We start from the raw sequence: 22,894 nt of genomic DNA, 5'->3' as shown, positions 1-22,894 counted from the left end.
CCCAGGAACATTTATCTACCTGTCCCGCTTAGATTTCAAAGACGGTCAAAAAGTATGAGAAAGAGAGTTTTTAGCATCCTAGCGGAACATTTCTGAATAAAGTGAACATCAGTCACAATGACATTAGTAAGATTTGAAATGCTGCCTAACGTTCTGCGCACTCTGTTGTAATTGATATAGTTGATTCATGAACTCGAGGACGAAAGTTGTTAAGGTGTGTGTGCTAATTTCATAGAGAATGAAAACACAACTTTACAAATTGTTTTATCATAAAGTATGGTGAAAATCACAAGGTACTATACACGTGTAAAGGATTGTTACTGCAAGTAGTTTTGGTCTTATAACTGAAAGGGCTCCATAGTAGTCAGTTGTAAACTTCTCTCATAATTCTTTTAGTTAATTGCCAGGTGTCCTTGAATGAGTATCTTGGAATGTCAGGTACTTAAAATTAACTTGTATTTTGTTTTTGGAATGTTTACTTGTTATACTGGTGTTTCTGTGGGAATATTATCAGATATATTTGAGGAAAGCACATCTAGTTTTCCTATTTGGACATTGGCATTACAAAACAAATTATATGTGGTGTTTTTCATACTCCTCATGCTAACTTTATAATGTACTTGATTTGAAATTTTTTAAATGTATTTTCTTTTTTTTTGTTGTTAAAATAACTTCCTTTTAGTAGGCAACTTTTAAGAAAAATCTGCTTCTGAATTGTATTTTGATAGCATGGGATAAAACAAAAAGCATAATTTAATTCCTGCTTCTAATTGTTCTTTTTGAATATTTTCCCCTCTAATAAAGTTTTTGATTCGACTGCACTTTCTTGAGTGAAATTTGTTTGATTAGAATTAATAAAGTTTCTTTAATAGAGTAAGATCAGTCTGTGTATCTTCAAAATATGCTTTTTAAAGAAATTTTTAGGATCTGAAAGCATTAGTTGATATCACTATATTCTAAGAAAAATCATTATAAAGGTAGGTTTCCTTGCACTAGGGGTCTAGTTGAGATTTGAGGCTTTATGTTAATAGCACATCTCTTGTGGGTTGGTAGCAATGATTTTAAAGAACAAAAAGTTTTTAAAGTTTTTAGTGATCGTTCTAAATTGTGATGCAGATTTGCATAGTAAAGATTTTACACTCTGATCATAGTTAGTTACAGTTTAGCTCTTTCCGGAATTTATTTTGGTTAATTCAGAAAAAAATGTATAATGCTACTTTAGGGAGCAAGAAAGAAATCACGTGCATACATTTAAGAGAAGTTATTCTGATGTATATAATGTAGTATATAACCAAAATCATTTGGGTCTTTTGAAGAAACACTGGAAGAAGTAATGTAACTTACAAAAGAAAAGCCTCTGTTTATAGTTTAGTACTACCTTTTAAAAAAATCTTAGAGTGATATTTCCATTAAAATAATGACTTTAACTTGGGCTGTGTTAATTATACTATGTAAATTTGTGACAGTGGAAATGAAAGATTACATTTGGGTTTTTCACCTTTAATAAAAATGTCATTTGTTCTTTTTGTTTTGAAGGAAGAGAATCTTTTGACCCAACCATCCTTTTTAAATAAATCAGGCTTAAATGTTATTCCTGAGAAACAAGTTCAGAATATTTCTAGACTTTTTAGTATGAACAAGAATTTGTAATAGTTTTCCTTTTAAAATTTGTAAAAAAAGGATATATGACAGTTTATGGTTACAAATCTCAAGACCATATTCCTCAAATTTGAAAAACTTTGCTTTGATTGATAAAGGATTATTTTAAAAGGTTCTTTTGTCAATAAGAGAGTCAAACAAACATGATTCCATAGGATAATATGTCTGAAAACTGTTACACCAAACAATACTACTATTCAGTTTTGCAGACATTCATTTAATCTTTTGAACCACTCCAATAAAAGATTACTCCTTTTTGAGATGTCTTTAAAAGATACTTCATAATTGAAAGTGAAATGGCTGACATCTTAACAGTTTCAGTTTTGCCTTAGGGTTTCAGATGAGTAGTTTGTGACTATACATCTTAGTGTATAAAGTTTTAGATGAGTAATTGGTGATTACACATCTTAATATATGTCATAAAATCCTTCACAAATAAGTGTAGGTACATATGGATACATACAGGTAAATAATAGGTATGGACCTATCTGCCTGGCTTTGATGGATTTTTCATATTTGGTTTGTAGTTAGAATAGACGATTGTATTTGCATTTTTGTGTGTGTGTGTGGGGGGGGATGTACAAAGATTAAAGATGTAGCACTGTGATCGTAGCATTTTAGAACTTTCAAGAGTTTTAGATCATTTAGTCTCACTTCTTTACAAATGAGAAAACCAGAGCTTTTAGAGGTTATCATGCCCATAGTCTCACAGCAAAGACAAGCCTCACAGAAGTTACAAGATAGTAGGAATCCAGCTCTCCTGACTGAGTTGTTGCATTTTCTAATGTGTCCTACTTCTTAATACCATACGGGGAAAACCCAAAAAGGCCATGTTAAACCTCCAGTTTTGACAAACTTATTGTATAAGCTTTTTCCATGCAAAGGATATATCTATACCAACAAATATGGAAAAGGGAAAATATTGCATGGATATTAAAAAAAGAAAAAAGAAGGAGTGCCAGCCTATAGATTCTACCATGTGTAGTTGCTTTTCTTCATCAGGTTTCTCTTCATCCTCATTATCATTACTTTTGGCCACCATCTTTAAAAAAAAAAACCCACCATTTTTGCATAGTAGCTGAATTGGTCTCTGCTGTTAGGCTAGTCTTTCCTTGTGATAGTCCAACATCCAAGTTGCTCAGGGTCATTTTTCTGCAAATAAAATCAATCATGAAACATCTTGGGAAACTACATTCTCTAGCTTTCAAACCATCATATCCAATTTTAATTCCTTACTTTGGCATATAAAGCTATTTGCATTAGGATCCTAAAGTTTTCTCGTCTTTATAGCCTTTATACTTGCCACCAACTGCCAGAGTTGGTGCAAGCCATGTTTCTGTAGCATTTTTTAGCACTTACTAAGTCTTTTTCATGTCTTTTTTTTTTTTTTTTTTTTACATTCAAAGTAAAGTGGTATTGCTCTGCCATTCCTCCCTCCCTTTTCTCCTCACTCCCATAAACTTGGCCAACTCCTGCTCATACTTCAATACCCTATTCAGATAGCTTTTCTTCTAGAAGCCTTCCTTTATTCACTTTATTAGTTGTGCTTGTGCCCCTCTTTGTTCTTAGGTGTATAATATCACTATAAGTAATATTAATCTGCCCCATAAACTATTAGCTACAAATGGGTCATCATTTATTTCCAGAGTCTTGTACAGAGTTTGGCATATAATGGACACTCAGAAATTTTATTAAAAAAAAAAAAGGTCCCATATTGGTAATACTGCCCTGATGTTTTCAGTAATTGTTTTGTTTTTTTTTTTTAAAATTTAACATTTATTATTTGACAGAGACAGAGCATGAGTGGGGGAGGGGCAGAGAGAGAGGCAGTCACAGATTCTGAAGCAGGCTGTAGACTCCAAGCTGTCAGCCCAGAGCCTGACACAAGGCTTGAACTCATGAACTGTGAGATCATGACCTGATCCAAAGTCAAATGCTTAACTGACTGAGCCACCCAGGTGCCCCTTCAGTAATTGTTTTGAAAGCCTGCAATGCAGTGATGTTACATAAGTGGTTACCATAAATAATTTTCTAGCACTAATTAGATCTAGTATAATTTTTTTTCTAAGAAATTATGTGCTGCTTTTTAAGACAGTTGATACATTTCTTTTAGTAGATTGATAAGGAACGTATGTAATTTTTTTGTTTTGAGTTAAGCATTTTTCCCTTTTAGGCCAGCTCTTGTAAAATTATTATAGAAATCTTGTGTTCTTTGCTTTCACTATCTATTTTATAGAGATGCTTAGAAATTGTGGGCATTTGGGGCACCTGTATGGCTCAGTGGGTCAGGCATCCGACTTTGGCTCAGGTTATGATCTCACAGTTTGTGAGTTGGAGCCTCATGTTGGGCTCTGCGCTGGCAGCTCAGAGCTTGCTTGGAATCCTCTCTCTCTCTCTGTGCTTCTCCCTTGCTCTCGCACTGTCTCTCAAAAGTAAATAAACATTGGGGCGCCTGGGTGGCGCAGTCGGTTAAGCGTCCGACTTCAGCCAGGTCACGATCTCGCGGCCCGTGAGTTCGAGCCCCGCGTCGGGCTCTGGGCTGATGGCTCAGAGCCTGGAGCCTGTTTCCGATTCTGTGTCTCCCTCTCTCTCTGCCCCTCCCCCGTTCATGCTCTGTCTCTCTCTGTCCCAAAAATAAATAAACGTTGAAAAAAAAAAATTAAAAAAAAAAAAGTAAATAAACATTAAAAAAAATGTAGGCATTCGAACATATTTTACGAAATTTATTGATCTTATGGGTTTATGTTAATAAATTTAGTATCTTTAGCACTTAGTAAATCAAATAAACATTGGTTTATGTTTAATTGGTTCTTCATTTATGTATTACAAGAACTTTTTGAAGCCCAGGAAAAGAAATATTTTCAATAAAATTTGATTGTTTAGAGCAGTGGTCGACAAACTTTCTTTACAAAGAGGCAGATACTAAATATTTTAGGCCTTGGGGGCCATACAGTATATGTTATAATTACTTGAATCTGCTGTTGCAGTGTCAAAGTATCCACAGACAAATGTGTAAATGAACACAAATTAAAATGTGTTTCAATAGAATTTTATTTATAAAACCAAGTGGTGAGCTCGCTTTGGCGGGCAGGCTGTAGTTTGCCCTGCTTAGTCTAGAACAGTGACGTCCAATAGATCTTCATGCAATGATGAACGTGCGTCTATGCTGTAAAGTATGGTAGCCACTAGCCATATGTGGCTCAAGGAATGTGATTACTGTGACTGAGACACTGGCTAGTAGCTGTGATGTTGGACTCGGAAGGTTTAGTCTTGGGGACAAGTAGCTTAGCAACAACATTTATAATTTTCAAATCCATGAAGTGACATTTTAATTTTTTTTAAACTTGGTTAATCTCTACACCCAATGTGGGGCTGGAACTCAGCACCCTGAGATCGAGAGTTGCATGCTCCACCGACGTAACCAGCTAGGTGCCCCTGAAGAGAACTTTTAATAAAAATGTGTAATTGACGGTGTGGACAAATGAAATAGGAAAGCCCACGTCTTTTCTTTTTTTTTTCTTCTTTTCTGCCAAAACCTGCACAAAGCTCATGTCTTTTCAGTTACAGGCAGAATTTTGAGGCTGAAACAGTTTGATAATGCAAACCGATACTCGAATCCATAAACTGTCAATTTGTGAATGGAATCAAGGATATTTGATCACTTTTTGAAAAAAGTATTTTTGTTAAAAAAAAAAAAGAATGTTGTTCAGTGAGTAGTAAGTGCATGTGCATAAGAAGATATACAATGTAGTAGTAAGCCTTCCCTTTCCCAACCTCCCTTTTCCCTTTCTAAAGACGGCCATTCTCGGTTTTCCTTTTTAGACATTTTCTTGGGGTGTGTGTATTTAATGGTAAATAGTTTACTGTACATTTCTCTATATTTTTTTCACCTTAAATGTAATTTGAAGATCATTACATAATTGATATGCAGAGATGCCTGGTTCCTCTTAATAATAGTTTCACTTGTATTCCACTGTATTGACTTACATAATTTACTTAACTATCCCTCTTGATGGACATTTTAGGCTGTTACTGGTCTTTTGCTAGTACTAACACTGTAGTGAACTGTACCTAGTAGGTACAGTTTTTGTGTGTATTAGTGTAGCTAATTTAAACTCCTGTAAGCTATTTACCTTTGGAAGTACTGGCTTGAAATGATTTGCTAATATGGTGATATATGAGATATAAATCACTAAAGATTGAAAACAATGGGGCTGAGAATAAGGAAGTCTTATTCCTTAAAGGCTTTAAAAGTAATTATTCATACATAAAAACGAGTTCCAAATCATTAGTTTCCATAGGAAATACAAGTTACCGTTTTAGCAGCACGAGAAAGGCTTGCCTCTGAGTTTTATGCAGGCAAAAAGTAGATCTATGGAAAGGTTTTTTTGATAGGGGTGTCAGTATTGATGAATTAAGGAATTTTACTTTTGTGTACTATATGTTTGGACTGAATATGCTGGGTAAAAAATTAATATGTGATGTTAAACTGTGTGCTTGGTTTGCAAAATGCTTAACTAGTGTAATGAGGTTTAGACATCAGTATAGAAGACTTGAAGGCAATATAGTACAATTCGAAATTTTCTTGGTGGTAAACGATGAGAGTAAGACTGCTTGGTTAATGTGTATATAAAGATCAGCCTGTTCGTTCTCTTGTGACGTTGGGACTGTATGTTAGTGCTGCTTTTGGATTCCAAAACAAAGGAACAAGATATATATATTTTTTTAAACAGAGCATTTTAAAATTTTGAATTATTAACATGACTATTTCTTTAAAAAGCAGGTAGTTTTTAAGGGCTAGAACCATGAAGAGGTAGCCGACAAAGCTATTTGAAGATTCTTGTCCATTTATAAATAGCTGATAGTTCAACACTTCCTGTAATAGCCCTTTTGAGCATGCATTGTGCAGGATAAAAGAGAGTCTCAAGAGAGAAGACAGGATGTAATTCAGGATACAAGTGTGCGGCAGTAGTTTTTTTATTGAGGGTGTGAATTCTTATCCAAAAGTGAGTGAATGATCAAAGAGAAGTAAAAACCTGTAAAGTCCTTAAATAATTGGTGTCCTTATAAAATATCTTTAATTTCTAATATAATAAGTCTTTCTAAAGGAGAAACACATGCTCCTCATAGAGGCTTTAAACCTGTTGTGTGTTTTCTATCTAAAAATATTTCTGTGACAGTTACCAAGTGGAACGTGATTAAGAAATGGATTTAATTTTGTTTTTATTGTGACCACAGACCAAAACCGTGTCATGGCAAACTATTTTGCAGATATTTGTAGATATATACATTTGGACAGAAAGGTGAGTTCATGGTTGCTGGAAAAGTAAGGTAAAACTTTTGCCTTATAGGTGGGCTAGTTGCATCTTTCTGTGGGAAAGTTATTCTCCTTAGGATTGTGATCTGGGGCACAAAGTGTGTTGCTTTTTACAAAAGTTAGTTTCCTTTTTCTCTTTCCCTTTTGTAATGTAATTATTATACTTGCATTTTAAGAGTGATTTAGACACTGAGTGAATCCAGTTGTTTTGGATTTAGGCACAAATTTAAAAAAAATGTGAGCTTCCTTTTTTTCTGAAGAAATTATATGTAATTTGAACTTATGTTAGTAACTTATAAAACCAGAGTTCTGTTCACTGATTTCTCAGCAATCTTTTGATCTATATATTTGTGTCAAAGTGGAAATATTTTTATTTTTATGCTATTAAAATTTATCAGATAATAGTTGTACATGATTTAAAAAATTCTAACAGTTAAACTATATATAAAATGAAAAGTAAAAGTCTTCCTTCTTATTGTCCACTCCCAAGCTTCCCTCATTTTTCAAAGATAGCCAGTGTTGACTGTTTCTGTTTTAAGTTTTGCTGGTGCTTACTAGTATAACTTTGAGTAATATGCATGTAAAAAATAATATGCATATAATTCTATGTTCTGATTTATCAACGTTAGGCATTTTTTGTTGATTTTCCTTTAGAAAAGCTGAGCAATTTCCCATCTCAACATTCAAATTTATTACCTTTGTTATTTTACATTTTTTGTGGCAAATACTTTTATAACTTTAAATCATAAACTTAAATCTTTTTTTTTTAATTTTGATTAGGCTCCTTGCTGAACATGGGGCTTGATCAGAGGACTGAGATCAAGAGTCACATGCTCCACTGACTGAGCTAGCCAGGCACTCCATTAAATTTCTTTTTCTTTCTTTCTTTAAAAAATTTTTTATTCTTTTTTTTTTTTTTTAACATTTTTTTCTTTTTTTAAAGTAATCTCTACACCCAACAACCTGGGGCTTAAACTCACGACCCTGACATGAAGAGTCACATGCTCTACCAGCTGAGCTAGTCAGCTATTCCATTAAATTTCTTTTTCTTTCTTTTTTTCTTTTATTCTTTTTAAAAAAATAATTGGTGTCCTTCTAAAATATCTTTAATTTCTGATATAATAAGTCTTTCTAAAGGAGAAACACACCCTTCTTATAGAGGCTTTAAACCTGTTTTTATTTAAAAAAAATTTTTTTTTAAGTAATCTCTACAGCCAACATGGGGCTTGAACTCATGACCCTAAGATCAAGAGTCTCATGCTCTACAGACTGAGCCAGCCAGGTGCCCAGATTTCTTTTTCTTGATTTATCAGTTTAGATACTATTTGTCTTCCTGATATGGATATTAAGAAAAGTGATATATTTCTCTTACTCTTTTTTCTCTATCTCTAATAAAATTTCTAATTTTTAAAGTAGACATTTATAGCATCCTGCTTTTTGTCTATGAGTTGATTCTAAAAAGCGAACACTGAAAACCACTTAATAGCCTTAAAATATTATGATTGTGAAAGTATTTGTTGAGGGATGAATTAGTATATTGAGACCCGTGGAGAAGGAAATGTAATCTTGTGCATTAAATAACTGCTGCTGGTCTTCCAGGTATTAAGCCCTAATGGGTCTTCTTAAGTTCTTTTGCCCTTCAAGTATCTGGATCATACTTAGCTAATAGTGTTTCTTTATATCTCTTAGGTGCTTTTTCTTGGATTTTTTTTTTTTTTTGGTTCAATTGAGGACATCTTTTTTTTTTTAATTTCATTTTTTATTTTAAAAAATTTATATCCAAATTGGTTAGCATATAGTGAAACAATGATTTCAGGAGTAGATTCCTTAATGCCCCTTACCCATTTAGCCCATTCTCCCTCCCACAACTCCTCCAGCAACCCTTAGTTTGTTCTCAATATTTATGTGTCTCTTCTGTTTTGTCCCCCTCCCTGTTTTTATATTATCTTTGCTTCCCTTCCCTTATGTTCATCTGTTTTGCCTCTTAAAGTCCTCATATGAGTGAAGTCATATGATTTTTGTCTTTCTCTGACTGACTGATTTCACTTAGCATAATACCCTCCAGTTCCATCCACGTAGTTGCAAATGGCAAGATTTCATTCTTTTTGATTGCCGAGTAATACTCCATTGTATATATATACCACATCTTCTGTATCCATTCATCCATCGATGGACATTTGGGCTCTTTCCATACTTTGGCTATTGTTGATAGTGCTGCTATAAACATGGGAGTGCATGTGTCCCTTCGAAACAGCACACCTGTATCCTGTGGATAAATGCCTAGTAGTGCAATTGCTGGGTCATAGGGTAGTTCTATTTTTAGTTTTTTGAGAAACCTCCATCCTGTTTTCCAGAGTGGCTGCACCAGCTTGCATTCCCACCAGCAGTGCCAAAGGGATCCTCTTTCTCTGCATCCTTGCCAACATCTGTTGTTGCCTGAGTTGTTAATGTTAGCCATTCTGACAGGTGTGAGTGGTATCTCATTGTGATTTTGATTTGTATTTCCCTGATGATGAGTGATGTGGAGCATTTATTCATGTGTCGGTTGGCCATCTGGATGTCTTCCCTGGAGAAGTGTCTGTTCATGTCTTTTGCCCATTTCTTCACTGGATTATTTGTTTTTTGGGTGTTGAGTTTGATAAGCTCTTTATAGATTTTGGATACTAACCCTTCATCTGATATGTCATTTGCAAATATCTTCTCCCATTCTGTTGGTTGCCTTTTAGTTTTGCTGATTGTTTCTTCACTGTGCAGAAGGTTTTTATTTTGATGAGGTCCCAGTAGTTCATTTTTGCTTTTGTTTCCCTTGTCTCCGGAGACGTGTTGAGTAAGAAGTTGCTGTGGCCAAGATCAAAGAGGTTTTTGCCTGCTTTCTCCTCGAGGATTTTGATGGCTTCCTGTCTTACATTTAGGTCTTTCATCCACTTTGAGTTTATTTTTGTGTATGGTGTAAGAAAGTGGTCCAGGTTCATTTTTCTGCATGTCACTGTCCAGTTTTCCCAGCACCATTTGCTGAAGAGACTGTCTTCATTCCATTGGGTATTCTTTCCTGCTTTGTCAAAGATTAGCTGGCCATACGTTTGTGGGTCCATTTCTGGGTTCTCTATTCTGTTCCATTGATCTGAGTGTCTGTTCTTGTGTCAGTACCATACTGTCTCGATGATGACAGCTTTGTAGTATAGCTTGAAGTCTGGGATTGTGATACTCCTGCTTTGGTTTTCTTTTTCAATATTGCTTTGGCTATCTGGGGTCTTTTCTGGTTCTGTACAAATTTTAGGATTGTTTGTTCTAGCTCTGTGAAGAATGCTGGTGTTACTTTGATAGCGATTGAATTGAATATGTAGATTGCTTTGGGTAGTATCAACATTTTAACAGTATTTGTTCTTCCTATCCAGGAGCATAGAATCTTTTTCCATTTTTTTGTGTCTTCTTCAATTTCTTTCATAAGCTTTCTATAGTTTTCAATGTATAGATTTTTCACCTCTTTGGTTAGATTTATTCCTAGGTATTTTGTGGCTTCTTGTGCAACTGTAAATGGGATCGATTCCTTGATTTCTGTCTCTGTTGCTTCATTGTTGGTGTATAGGAATACAACTGATTTCTGTGCATTGATTTTATATCCTGCAACTTTGCTGAATTCATGAATCAGCTCTAGCAGTTTTTTGGTGGAATCTTTTGGGTTTTCCATATAGAGTATCATGTCAGCTGCAAAGAGTGAAAGTTTGACCTCCTTCTGACCGGTATGGATGCCTTTTATTTCTTTGTGTTGTCTGATTGCAGAGGCTAAGACTTCCAATACTATGTTGAATAACAGTGGCGAGAGTGGACATCCCTGTCTTGTTCCTGACCTTAGGGGGAAAGCTGTCAGTTTTTCCCCATTGAAGGTGATATTAGCGTTGGGTCGTTCATATATGGTTTTTATGATCTCGAGATATGCTCCTTCTATCCCTACTTTCTTGAGGGTTTTTATCAAGAAAGGATGCTGTATTTTGGCAAATGCTTTCTCTGAATCTATTGAGAGGATCATATGGTTCTTGTCCTTTCTTTTATTGATGTGATGAATGACATTAATTGTTTTGTGGATATTGAACCAGCCCTGCATCCCAGGTATAAATCCCACTTGGCTGTGGTGAATAATTTTTTAATGTATTGTTGGATCCGATTGGCTAATATCTTGTTGAGGATGAGGACATCTTTTTGAGTTGCTTTTTCATTTGGATTTGTGTGCATATTCAGAGTTCTTGTGTGTCTGATAATGTGTTTTGACTTCATACTTGATTAATAGGTTGGCTGAATTTATAGTTTTAAGAATAATTTTTGAGGGGTCCCTGGGTGGCTCAGTTGGTTAATCACATGACTCTTGATTTCAGCTTATGTCATGATCTCAGTTTATGAGTTTGAACCCCACATCAGGCTCTGTGCTGATGGTGTGGAGCCTGCTTGGGATTCCATGCCTCCCTCTGTCTTTGCCCATCCTCCCCACTTTCTCTCTCTCTCTCTCAAAATAAATAAATAAACGTTTAAAAAATAATAATTTTTGTCTCAGAACCAGAAACTATTGCTTCATTTATTTCTTGTTGCTTATGGGAAGTTTCTTTATTGGAAGCTTGTCTGCAGTCTCAGGATTTTTTTACTTTATGCATTCTAAAATTTCACCAAAGTCTACCTAGAAAATATAGGTTGGGTGCCTGGGTGGCTCAGTTGGGTAAGTGCCCGACTTTAGCTCAGGTCATGATCTCATGGTCAGGGAGTTTGAGTCCCGCTTTGGGCTTTGTGCTGACAGCCTGTTTTGAATTTTGTGTCCCCTTCTCTTTCTGGTCCTCCCCCACTCACGCTCTCGCTCTCTCTCTCTCTCAAAAATGAATAAATATTTAAAAAAATAAAAACAAAAATGTAGGTCTTTTTTTTTTTTCTGATTTATGTGGCTAGGTTTTCTGCATCTTTAACAAAGTATTCATTGTTTGAATAGATAACCCATTCATATAATTTGAACTTCACAGGTAAAAAGTGGTATTTAGTCCAGTTGGACTCTTCCTAACTGATCCCCTACTCTTTCACTCCCCTTTTCCAATCCTGCCGGTTTCTTAGGAATCTTTATTGAGCTTTCTCTTTTGTCTTTGGTTTAGGGCAATTTTTATTACCTGTTATTTATTTATTTTTCCTTCTTCCTCTGTTGCTTCTCTTGTTCTCTTCCTCAAATATACATATTAGGAAATGTTGACCTTTTAGGCTCTGTCTTCCATATCTCTTAAATTCATTTGCAAAAATTGCAACTCTTTTTTCTCTCTACATTCTGGAAGATTTCCTTTATTGAATCTTCTAGATTACCAATTTGGTCTTTATTGAGATTGCTATTCTTTTATTCAGTGTAAGCCTAACTGCCTAAGTTCAATAAGGCATTGGTTTAATAAAGTAAATAAGTTCCCTATTAATATTTAGCTTGTTTTTAGTGTTTAAGTTATTTTTTGTGTGTGTACCATGTGCTGTTTTCAGTTTTTCCTTCTTAATATTTTTCTTATAATCTGAGTGCTAGACCAAGATCATGGAAATCTTTTTCTGTTTTCATATATAGAGAAATTATATTGGTTTTACCGTTACTTTAATAGTAAATTCTCAACATTCATCTGTTCACATATTCATCAACCTATCTCTATTCAAATTTTCATCCATCTATCCATCTGTCTATCTTCTGTCCACCTATTATCTCTTTTCATCTGTCTTCATTTTTCTGGCTATTTTCATTATTCCATTGTTTACTATTTATCATTTGATTCCTTTCCGTGAGCCAAGTATTGTGCCATAGATGCGAGGATACAAGGATAAATGAGATGTCATCTCAGACTGCAAAAACTGAGACTGGAAGTATTCACAACAAATTGCTAATAGTGATTGTCTACAGGAACGAAATTTGGGTTGACAGGAAGACTTTTTGAAAAAAGTATATACTCGTGTATTATTTGAAAAATACCTGTACATATTATTTTAATATATTTATATTACTTATTAAAATGGTAAAACATTTAAACTGTAGAGTATATATAACTTATGGGGAAAAGGCAAATACCGTAAAAATTTTTTTTAATTTTTAATTTTAAAAAATTTATTTATTCTTTTTAAGTAGGCTTCATGCCCAAAGTGGGGTTTGAACTCATGACCCCGAGATCAAGAGTCGCAGGTTCCACTGACCTGAGCCAGCCAGGTGCTCCCTATTTTTTGTTTTTTAATAAATATTTATTTCTTTTTAGAGTAAACTCTATACCCAAAGAGGGTTTGAACTCATGAACCCGAGACGAAGAGTTGCATTCTCTACTGACTGAGCCAGCTAGGCATAAAAAATGGCAAATATCTTAAAAATATATATATATATCTTTTATTATCTTATAAAAATCAATGTGTTAATAAAAAATCCAATATGTGTTCGTGCAAGAAAGGCTAGGAATTATAGAAACATAAAGAAGAAAACATAAATCACTCATAATAAGACCACTCAGAGATGAGCATTGATAATATTTTGGAATATTTATCTCCTGCTGTTTTTTTTTTTTTCAGTTCTATTGAGAAATAATTTACACATATTACTGTAGAAGTTTAGGGTGTATAGCATAGGGTGCCTGGCTGGCTCAGTTGGGAGAGCATGTGACTCTTGATCTTGGGGTTGTGAGTTTGAGTCCCACATTGGGTACAGAGATTACTTAAATAAACAAAACTTAAAAAAATAAGGTATGTAGCATAATGGTAAGATGTATAGCATAATGGTTTGATTTATATGTATTGTGAAATGATTTACCACAATAGGTGTATTTAACTATATCATCTCATAAAGGTACAATAGAAATTTCTCCTTGTGATGAGAGCTTTTAGGAACTATTCTTTTAACTTTCTTGTATATCATACACAACAGTGTTAGCTATAGTCATGGTGTTGTCCCTGTGCTTATTTATTTTATAACTGGAAGTCTGTACCTCTTGACCACCTTCCTCCAATTCCTTCCACTTCTCTCCTGGTGTTTTCTACCGGTTAAGTATGTGTAATTATTTTTTATTAGAGGTAAAATAGACGAAACATGAAGTTCATACTTTTAAAGTTGTACAATTCAGTGAGTTTTAGTATATTCATAGCATTGTGCAACCACTACCACCACTTAGTTCCTTATTGAGAAACTTTAGTTCCAGAACATTTTCGTTACACCAAAAGGAAACCCATATCTGTTAAGCAGTCGTTCTCCAATTTCCCCTCCCCTGGATCTTGGCAACCACTGTTTGCTTTTTGCTATGAATTTGCCTGTGGTGGGTAGTTCATGTAAATGGAATCATACAGTCCATGGCTTTTTTGTGGCTGGCTGGCTTTCACTTAGCACAATGTTTTCAAGGTTCATCCATGTTTTGGTGTATATCAGTACTCTATGACTTTTTATGTCTGAATAATGTACCATTGTATGGATATACCACATTTTGTTTATATTCATCCACTCAGAAACTTGGGTTGTTGCCACTTTTTGGCTATTGTGAGTAGTGCTGCTGTGAACATTTGTGGACAAGTTTTTGTTTTAACGTGGTTTCAGTTCTCTTGGAGCGTAACTGCTTGGTCATATGGTAATTCTGTTTTAACATTTTGAGGAGCTGCCAATGTTTTCCACAGTGACTGTCATTTTATATTCCCATCTACAGTATATAAGGGTTCTGTTTTCACCAAAACCTCACCAACACTTGCTATTTTCTGTTTTTTTTTAAATTTATTTTATTTTTTATTATAGCCATTCTAGTGAGTGTAGTTATCTCACTGTGGGTTTCTCTCCCTCCACTCCCAGTTTTATTGAGATATAACCGACATATAACATTGTATTAATTTAACATATATAGCATAATGCATAATGATTTGATATATGTATATATTGTGAAATGATTATCATAATAAGTTTAGTTATCATCCATTCATAGTTACACATTTTTTTATCTTGTAATGAGAACTTCTAAGATTTACTCTTAGCAGCTTTCAAATATACAATACAGTATTGTTAAGTATAGTCATCATGATGTACATTACATCCTTAGAACTTATTTATTTACAATAAGTTTTTAGGGGCCTGGGTGGCTCAGTCGGTTAAGCGTCCGACTTCAGCTCAGGTCATGAACTCACAGTCCATGAGTTCGAGCCCCGCATCGGGCTCTGTGCTGACAGCTCGGAGCCTGGTGTCTGTTTCAGATTCTCTGTCTCCCTCTCTCTGACCCTCCTCCGTTCATGTTCTGTCTCTGTCTCAAAAATGAAAAAAAAAGTAATAATAAAATAAAATAAAATAAAATAAAATAAGTTTTTAAAGTTTTACTTATTTAAGTAAACTCTATACCCAATGTGGGGCTTGAACTCACTACCCCAAGATCAAGAGTTGTGTGTTCTTCCGACTGAGCCAGCCAGGCACCCCTAGCTTATTCATCTTATAAATTTGAGTCTTTTGACTACTTTTAACCTTCTTTTCAATGCTCTGCTTCTTCCCCCAATCATCAATTTGTTCTCTTCATTTTAGTTTTTTAAAATTCCACATACAGTATAACCTTGGTTTGTGAGCATAATTCGTTCTGGAAATACGCTTATAATCCAAAGCACTCGTTTATCAAAGTGAATCTCAAGAACCATTGGCTCAGTTGTGATCATGTGACATTTGGCGTCACGTACTACTCATATTGCAAGACATTGCTTGTTTATCAAGTTAAAACTAGAAATGTTTGTGCATCTTGCAGAACACTTGCAGAACAAGTTACTCACAACCCAAGGTTTTACAGTACAAGTGTGAGATTCTTTTTCTCTGCCTTATTTCATTTGACACAATACCCTCAAAGTCCAATTTTATTGTCACAAATGGCAGGATTCTTTCTTATTTTTATGGATGAATAATATCCCATTGTACTCATATACCACATTTTCTTTATCCATTTATCTACCAGTGGAACTTAGGTTGTTTCCATGTCTTGGCCATTGTAAATAATGCTACAGTGAAGATGGGGGTGTAGATATCTTTTTGAGATGGCAATTCATTTCCTTTGGCTATATACCAAGAAGTGGAATTGCTAGATTTTATTGTTCTACTTTTACCTTTTTGAGGAACCTCCAAACTGGAATTATTAGGTGTCTCTTTTGACCTAGAGGTGTCATAAACAAATTATTAAGATACTAAGATCACTGGGTATAAGTTTGGGATCCTCTTACTTAAGATATGAAGAATTTTTATCCGTATTAAATTTCTTTCAAAAACTTGATTTAAAAAAAAAAAATTTTTTTTAACGTTTATTTATTTTTGAGACAGAGACAGAGCATGAATGGGGGAGGGTCAGAGAGAGGGAGACACAGAATCTGAAACAGGCTCCGGGCTCTGAGCTGTCAGCACAGAGCCCGACACGGGGCTCGAACTCACGGACCGCAAGATCATGACCTGAGCTGAAGTCGGACGCTTAACCGACTGAGCCACCCAGGTGCCCAAAAAAACTTGATTTTTAATGGATGTCTATATTCTTTTATCATGTGGATATGTAATGCTTTAGTTAACCCTTTCTAATTAGTGAACATTTAAGTTCTTCCCAGTATTAAAAAAAAAATTTTTTTTAATGTTTTATTTATTTTTGAGAGAGAGATAGAGAGAGATTGGGGGAGGGGCATAGAGAGAGGGAAACACAGAATCCGAAGCAGGCTCCAGGCTCTGAGTTGTCAGAACAGAACCTGACGCGGGGCTTGAACCCATGAACCATGAAATCATGACCTGAGCTGAAGTCAGATGCTTAACCAACTGAGCCACCCAGGTGCCCCTCCAGTATTTTGATAATACAAACAACACTGATAGATGTTTTTGTGTGTATATTTTGGTCCATATATCTGATTGTTTCTTACAGTAGTCTTATAAAGAAATTTACTGTGTCAAAATGTATTGTTTTAAGGCTCTTAATATATATTTCCTGATTGCTTTTCACATATAGTTTTATTCACCACCATAGACAGTACATATATATGTGCCTCTCTCATCTCATCCTTAGTAGTTTTGAATGTTCTTTTTTCTTTTGTTAAATCATTTTTATTTTATTTTATAAATGTTTTATTTTATTTTTTTTTTCACCGTGATTAGTGTACTCTTTAGTCTCTATCTCCTATTTTCCCTATCCTCCCACCCACCTGCCTTCTGGTAAGTGTCTCTGTAGTTAAGAGTCTGTTTCAGTAGGTGATGGGGATTAGGCAACACACTTGTCCTGTGATGAGCACTGGGTGATATATGGAATTATTGAATCACTATATTGTACGCTTAAAACTAATATAACACTGTATGTTAACTAATCAGAATTAAAATAAGAACTTAAAAAGGTCTGTTTCTTTGTCTCTCTTTTTTGTTTTTCTTTGCTTATTTGGTTTGTTTCTTAAGTTCCAAATATGAGTGAGATCATATGGTATTTGTCTTTCTCTTACTGACTTAGCTTGATCCATGTTTTTGCAAATGGCAAGATTTTATTCTTTTTTATGGCTGAATAATATTCCGTTGTATCTGTGTACCTCATCTTTTCCATTTATCTATTTATGGACACTTGGGCTGCTTCCATTGTTTGGCTATTGTCAGTAATGCTGCAAGAAACAAACCGGTGCATGTTATTATTATTTTTTTTTTGGGTAAATACCCAGTAGTGTGATCACTGGATTGTATGGTAGTTCTATTTTTAATTTTTTGAGGAAGCTCATACTGTTTTCCACAGTAGCCCCACTAGTTTATGTTCCCAGCAACACTGCAAGAAGGTTCCTTTTTCTCCTTGTCCTCACCAACACTTGTTACTTATGTTGTTGTTGTTGTTGTTGTTGTTGTTGTTGTTGTTGTTGTTTTAGCCATTCTGACAGGTGTGAGGTGTTACCTCATTGTAGTTTTTAAATTTTATTTATTTAATTTTTTTGAGGAGGGGGAGGGGCAGGGAGAGAGAGGGGCAGAGATGATCTTAAGCAGACTCCATGCCCAGCACAGAGCCTGACTTGGGGCTCAGTCTCACAACTGTGAGGTCATTACCTGAGCTGAAATCAAGAGTCAGATGCTTAACCGACTGAGCCACCCAGGCACCCTTCTCATTGTAGCCTTGATATACATTTCCCTGATGGTAAGTGATGTTGAGCATCTTTTCATGTGTCTATGGGCCATCTGTATGTCTTCTTTGTAGAAATGTCTATTCATGTTTTGTGTCCATTTTTTAATCGGATTATTTTTTTAGGGGCGGGTATTGAGTTGTATCAGTTCTTTACATATTTTGGATACTAACCTTTTATTGGATACATTTTTTGCAAGTATCTTCTCTCATTCAGTAGGTTGTCTTTTAGTTTTGTTGATTTTTTCCTTCACCATGTAGAACATTTTTATTTTGATATAGTCCCCACAGTTTATTTTTGCTTTTATTTCTCTTGCCTCGGGAGACACAGCTAGAAAAATGTTGCTGTGGCTTATGTCAGAGAGATTACTGTCTGTGCTCTTTTCTAGGATTTTAATGGTTTCAGGTCTTACATTTAGGTTTTTATTAATCCATTTTATTTTTGTGTATGATGAAAGAAAGTGGCTCAGTTTCATTCTTTTCCATGTTGCTGTCAAGTTTCCCCAAAACCATTTGTTGAAGAGACTTTTTCCCATTCTCTATTTGTTTCTCCTTTGTTGAAGATTAATTGACCGTATAATTGTGGGTTTATTTCTGGGTTTTCTGTTCTGTTCTACTGATCAGTGTGTCTGATTTTATGCCAATACCCTACTATTTTAATTGCTGCAGCTTTGTAACATAACTTGAATTCTGGAATTGTGACCCTTCTGGTTTCTTTTTTTTTTTCAAGATTGATTGGTCTCTTTGAGGTCTTTTGTCATTCCGTACAAATTTTACAATTGTTTGTTCTGTGAAAAATGCTGTTGGTATTTTGATAGGGATTGCATTAAATATGTAGATTACTTTGGGTAGTATAGACCTTTTGAAAATATTTGTTCTTCCAACTCATGAGCATGGAATATCTTTTCATTTCTTTGTGTCTTCTTGAATTTCTTTCTCCAGTATTTTATAGTTTTTAGAGTACAGGTCTTTCACACGTCTTTGGTTAAGTTTATTCCTAGGCATTTTATTGTTTTTCTGCAGTTGTGAATACAATTGTTTTCTTAATTTCGCTTTCTGCTGCTTCATTATTAGTATATAGGAATGCAATAGATTTCTGTACATTGACTTTGTATTCTATGACTTTATTGAATTCACTTAACAGTTCTAGAAGTTTTTTGATGGAATCTTTAGGGTTTTCTCTATATAGTATCATGTCATCTGCAAATAGAGTTTTATTTCTTCCTTACCAATTTGGATAACTTATTTCTTTTGCTGTATGATAGCTGTGGCTAGGACTTCCAGTAGTATGCTGAATAAAAGCAGTGAAAATGGAATATTTGTCTTGTTCCTGATCTTATGGGAAAAGCTCTTAGTTTTTCACCATTTGAATATGATTTTAGCTGTGGGTTTTTCTTATCTGTTCTTTATTATGTTGAGGTATATTCCCTCTGGACCTCCCTGCAGAAGGTTTTTATCATGAATGGATGTTGTGCTTTGTCAAATACTTTTTTCTGCATCTATTGAAATGATCATATGGTTTTTATCCTTTCTTTTATTAAAAAAAGTTTTTCAAGTTTATTTTGAGAGACAGAGAAAGTGAGCAGAGGAGGGGCAGAGAGAGAAGGAGAGAGAGAATCCCAAGCAGGCTCCAAGATGCCAGTGCAGAACCTGATGTGGGGCTCAATCTCATGAACTGTGAGATCCTGACCTGAGTCGAAATCAAGAGTTGGTCGCTTAACTGACTGAGCCACCCAGGTATCCCTATCCTTTTTTTTTTTTTTTAATTGATGTGATATATCACATTGATTGTTTTGTGACTATTGCACTACCCTTGCATCCTGGGAATAAATCTCACTTGTTTGTGTTGTGTGATATTTAAAAATGTATTGTTGGATTCAGTTTGCCAGAATTTTATTGAGAATTTTTGCATCTATGTTCATGAGGGATATGGACCTTTAGTTCACTTTTTTTGCGTGGTGTTTTTATCTGGTCTTGGTATCAAGGTGATACTGGAATCAAAGAATAAATTTGGGCATTTTCCTTCCTTTGATATTTTTTGGAATAGTTTGAGAAGAATAGGTATTAACTCCTTTTTCAGTGTTTGGTAGAATTTGTCTTTGAAGCCATCTGATCCTGGACTTTTGTGTTTTGGGAGTTTTTTGATTACTGATTCAATTTCATTGCTAGTACTTGGTCTGTTCAAGTTTTCTATTTCTTCCCTGCTTTAGTTTTGGTAGGTTGTATGTTTTTAGGAACTTTTCCATTTCTTCTGAGTTGTCCAGTTGGTTGGTCTATAGATTTTTATAATACTCTGTTATAATTGTTTGTATTTCTGTGGTATTGATTGTTATTTCTCCCTTTCATTAGTGATTTTATTTATTTGGATCCTCTCTTTTTTGATGAGTCTTACTAGAGGTTTATCAATTTTGTTGATGTTTTCAAAGAACCAGCTCCTGGTTTCTGCTCTACTGTGTTTTTTTAGTTTCTATCTTTTTTTTTTTTTTTTTAATAGGCTCCACACCCAACATAGAGCTTGAACTCACAACCCTGAGATCAAGTGTTGCATGCTGTGCTGACTAAGCCAGCCAACCACACCTAGTATCTATATCATTAATTTCTGGTTTAATGTTTATTATTTCCTTCCTTTTGCTAGATTTGGGTTTTGTTTGTTTTTATTTTTCTAGGTCCTTTACGTGAAGATTACCTTGTTTATTTGATTTTTCATGCTTCTTGAAGTAGGTCTGTATTGCTGTGAACTTTCCTGTTAGAACCATTTTTTGCTGTATCGCAAAGATTTTAGGCTGTTGTGTTTTCATTTTTATTTGTTTCCACGTACTTTTTGATTTCTTTGATTTCTTGGTTGACCCACTCATTGCTTAGTACCGTGTTATTTAACCTCCATGTATTTGTAGTCTTTCCAGATTTTTTTTTTTCTGGTTGATTACTGGTTTCATTGCATTGTGGTCAGGAAAGATGCATGGCATGACTTTGATTTTTTAAAGTTTGTTGAGACTTGTTTTGTGGCCTAATATGTGATCTATTCTGGAGAATGTTCCATGTGCTCTTGGAAAGAATGTGTATTCAGCTGTTTTAGGATGGAATGTTCTGAATATGTCTGTTAAATCCATCTGGTTCAGTATATCATTCAAAGCCACTGTTTTCCTGCTGATTTTCTGTTGGATGATCTGTTCATTGATGTAAGTGAGGTGTTAATGTCCCCTGCTGTTATTATATTACTATGGATTATTTCCTTTATGTTTGTTATTAACTGTTTTATGTATTTGGCTGCTTCCATGTTGGGTGCATAAATATTTATTATTATTAATATCCTCTTGTTGGATTGTCTCTATTATTACAGTGTCCTTCTTTGTCTCCTGTCATAGTCTTTTTAAAAAATTTTTAATTTAAATTAATTTTTTATTTTTAAAATTTTCTTAAATTTTTTAATGTTTTTATTTTGAGAGACAGTGAGAAGAGAGCATGAGTGGGGAAGGGGCAGAGAGAGACAGAGGCACAGAATCCAAAGCAGGTTCCAGGCTCTGAGCTGTCAGCACAGAGCCCGACGTGGGGCTCAAACTCACATACTGCAAGATCATGACCTGAGACAAAATCAGATGCCCAACTGAGCCACCCAGGTGCCCCTATTTTTAAAATACTTTTAATGTTTTATTTTTGAGTGAGCAAGCGCACAAGTGGGGAAGGGCATAGAGAGGGAGGAGACACAGAATCCGAAGCAGGTTCCAGGCTCTGAGTTGTCAGCACAGAGCCCAACGCTGGGCTTGAACCCATGAACTGTGAGATCATGATCTGAGCTAAAGTCGGACACTTAACTGACTGAATTACCCAGACGTCCCGATGTTTGCTTAAATTTAAACCCATTCTTTACTCTTCTCCCCATTCCATTTTAGGTATGTGTTTTGCATCTTTTTTTTTTTTTTTTTTAAAGTAAACTGAATACCCACTGTGGGGCTTGAACTGACAATCCCAAGATCAAGAGCCACAAACTCTACTGACTGAACTAGCCAGGTGCCCCTCATGTCCTTTTATTTTATGAATCCCTTCACTGACTTTTACAGAAATGTTTATTTTTACTGCTTTTGTTGTTTGTACTTGAATAACTTGTGGTCATTCCTTTCCACTTAAAGAGTCCCCTTTAATGTTTCTTGTAGGGCTGGTTTAGTGGTCATGAACTCCTTTAGTTTTTGTTTGTCTGGGAAACTCTCTCTCTTCTTCTATTCTGAATGATAGCCTTGCTGGATAGAGTATTCTTGGCTGCAGATTTTTCCCTTTCAGCACTTTGAATAGATAATACCATTCCCTTCTGGCCTGCAAAGTTTCTGCTGGAAAATCTGCTGATAGCTTATGGCGTTCCCCTTTTATGTAACTGTCTTCTTTTCTCTTGTTGCTTTTAAATTTTTTTCTGTTTCTATTTTTTTTTGCCATTTTAATTACTATATGTCTTGGTGTGGACTTCCTTGGGTTGAATCTTTGGGTGATCTCTGTGCCTCCTGCATCTGGGTATCTGTTTCCTTCCCCCAGTTAGGGAAGTTTTGAGCTATAATTTCTTCAAATAAATTTTCTGCCCCCTTTTCTGTCTTTTCTGAGATTTCAATCATGTGAATGTTATTACACTTGATGGAATCACTGAGTTCCCTAAGACTGGTCTCAATATGCATAGTTTTTTTCTGTCCTTTGCTCACCTTGGTAACTTTCCATTACTCTGTCTTCCAGGTCAATAATTTGTTCCTCTGGTTTATCTAGCCTGCTGATTATTCAAGTGTATTTTTTTTTTTAAGTTTATTTATTTATTTTGACAGAGAGAGAGAGAAAGAGAGAG

General features: G+C 35.0%; 1 protein-coding gene across 3 annotated transcripts in view; it reads left to right on the top strand.

Moving 5' to 3' along the window:
• Nucleotides 1-22,894, top strand: part of CDK19 (cyclin dependent kinase 19) — a 199,993-nt gene that overhangs the window by 1,386 nt on the left and 175,713 nt on the right. The window lies entirely within an intron of this gene.

Source organism: Prionailurus bengalensis, chromosome B2, assembly GCF_016509475.1.
Source record: "Prionailurus bengalensis isolate Pbe53 chromosome B2, Fcat_Pben_1.1_paternal_pri, whole genome shotgun sequence".
In the NCBI taxonomy this organism is placed as follows: Eukaryota; Metazoa; Chordata; class Mammalia; order Carnivora; family Felidae; genus Prionailurus; species Prionailurus bengalensis.
This window is presented reverse-complemented; position numbering and strand designations above follow the sequence as displayed.